At 49.8% G+C, this 2,646-nt stretch overlaps 1 long non-coding RNA gene across 1 annotated transcript; it reads right to left on the bottom strand.

Annotated features, from left to right (window-relative positions):
- Positions 1-413: 413 nt before the first annotated feature.
- On the bottom strand, positions 414-1,856 carry LOC125515490. The gene is made up of 3 exons (XR_007287033.1): positions 1,578-1,856; positions 1,269-1,439; positions 414-1,151 (listed from the first exon to the last, which is right to left on the bottom strand). It is a non-coding gene; the product is annotated as an uncharacterized LOC125515490 (long non-coding RNA).
- Positions 1,857-2,646: the final 790 nt, after the last annotated feature.

The raw sequence follows: 2,646 nt of genomic DNA, 5'->3' as shown, positions 1-2,646 counted from the left end.
TCAAAAGGGCCAGGGGGAGCCGGCTAGGCTATCCGTGGCTAGGCTACAAACATATTCTACAACAAGATGAACCAACAGAAATATATCTTGTAGCCTACAACAATCAAGTTAGAAATCACATCCATTTTCTAATTAACCAGCACCTAAATATATACATGCACTACTTCAGGAAATTTATGACTAGGAGATGTATTAATAGCAGATTACGAACTAATGTACTTGTACTTGATCTAGTTGAATAACTGCAGATTAAGTTCCAGGTACAACCAGCTCCAACGTATGCTACTAGCTATTGACAGAAAAACATAGAGAGAGAGGGGGGGAGGAGATCTAGCGACAGTATGACTACAGCAGGCGACCCCGAGGGAAGATCTGGCACCCCGTGGATTAGCCATGAATAATCCTGAATTAGCGATGAATAATCCTGAATTTAAAGTGATCCAGGTATCATAGTGCATATGCATCATTTCATGTCTGGTATTCTCACATTGAAAAGACAAGTAGAAAATGTGGCTCAAGATACAAATCAAAAGGTTGTCAAAAATGACAAGAAAGACCAGGCATCCAACAAACAAACCAACTGAACCTATAGCTCATGATGAGCTATCATGAGCTAACTTAAATAAAGACACATAAATCCATAGAAAAGTTCAGCATTATGATTCAGGAAAAGTATGGAAGACAGCAATCAATATAATTTTGCCTTCTCATTTGATTGAAGTTTCATCTTCTGAAATTGTATCCACCCACATTAGTACAGTGTCTATAAGCTAGGATTTTGACATTTTTTTCATCCATGATTGAGATGCACCATAAGCCAGATGAACTTTTAGATCTAGACATGGCAGCTGAACCATACGTGCAGAAATCAATGGCAAGAAAAGATACTCATTATGATTCAGGACAAAGATGTGAACTGCAGTTCCGTGTATACATCATGTGAATATCCACTGATTCCAACCAACAGGCTAGTGGATCTGAGGGGAGGAGGGAGCGAGCATTCGGACATAACCTGGAGGGCAGTGGAGTCGTGGGCGAGCTTGGAGCCTTTGTAGATGAAGTAGCCTACGACGACAGCCGCGGATGCCGCCCTAGTAGACATGACTCGACGTTCCCGAGCGTATTCTTACAGCCACTGCACCACCCGAGCCCTGAACCATCAGTAAGACACAAAAAACATCATATCTGAGCCGTCTGTGCTATGGACAAGCACGAGAAGAAGATGGAGGAGTGGAGGAATTTAAACAGAGCAAACGATGGGAGCTCACCCTAGCCCTCTCCCTCAGCTTGGCAAAGGGAAAGAAAGTTAAGACCAGGTGGTGCAGCGGGCGTTCTGTCGAGCACCTGGGGCGCGCTCTGGTTGGCGCAGGACACCCGAACCGGCGCTACGCTCTCCCGGACCGGTGGCTGCAGGGTGCGGAGCCGTTGTACTCGAAGATCTGCGCGGGGGCAAGGAGAGCGAGCCAACAGGCGGGCTGGGAAATCAACATCTTCCCCACCATGTTTGCATCAGTGGTTGTGGAGAGGAAGAACACCAGAGGTAGGTAGAAGAAGAAGAAGAAGGTGAGGGGTCTGACCTGCTGCTGCACCTCTTGCAGGCTCGCCATGGCCATGGCCATGGGAGGAAGAGATGGGCCGCCTAGGCGGCGTCGAGGAGGTTGGACGCGACAGACCTCCACGGCGACCGGAGAGGAGAAGAGGCGGGGCTCCAGCCGGCGGCTGCCTCGACGGCGGTGGCTCCTCCGCACTCACCGAAGAGGAGACAGCAGCGGCATCAGGGGCGAGGAAGAAGGCCGGCGTGGGAGAAGCCATCTCTGTAGCCGGATTGGGGATCGAAGAGAGGAAGGCCGCGTGCTGGATCTTGCCGGAGGGGAGGGGAGGGAGGGAGGAGCAGAGCGTGGGTATCTTGGAGCACGCTGGATCTTGGAGAGAGATGGGAGGGGTGGGTGGCGGCGAGGGGAGGGGAGGTGAGAGGGATCGCTAGGGTTCGCTAGGGTGTGCGGGGGACGAGGGAGGAGTGCGGGCTGTGGCCTGTGGGTTGTTGGGATGAGGTGAGAAGGTGAGGGGGAGCGCTGTCGTTGGACCCGGGTGGATCGGACGGTGGTCGATCCATGATCCACGGGTCATGCTTCTGAACCAATCAAAACAGAGTATATGTGTGTGACGTTCATGACCATACAAGTAGGTCATAATTGGCTAAAAATAAAGTGCAGATCTTTTTGTCTAAGAGAACCGACTCTTTTGGCGCCATCTTTCGGCGGGTCCCCTCCGCCGGTGACTTCTTGGTCGTCGGTGATGAGGAGGGTCGTCGGATTTCACGTGTGTGCATCATTTTAACTTTTGATTTTAGGGTCCTAGTAGTTTAGGTTTTTGGATCATTCGACGTCTCTGGATTTTTATCCGGCAAGGCCGCCAGCAAGGACCTCGGCACGTAGAAGAGCAGGGCATCGAGGAGGTGGTCGCAAGCACGGAGGTCGTCATCGTCACCTTCCCGGTGACAGGAGACCAGTAGTCATACCCGCCGTTTTGACAGCATTTTCAAAGAAATTCAAAAAAAGAAGAAAAAAAATAAAACTTTCGCATTGTGACATTATATCTGACCTAGTTTACAGGAAAAATAATAAACTTTGACTATGGTAAATGTCT

The sequence above is a fragment of the Triticum urartu genome, chromosome 6 (genome assembly GCF_003073215.2).
Source record: "Triticum urartu cultivar G1812 chromosome 6, Tu2.1, whole genome shotgun sequence".
Lineage (NCBI taxonomy): Eukaryota > Viridiplantae > Streptophyta > Magnoliopsida > Poales > Poaceae > Triticum > Triticum urartu.
The sequence above is the reverse complement of the archived record's forward strand: the minus strand, read 5'-3'. Positions and strand labels throughout refer to the sequence as shown.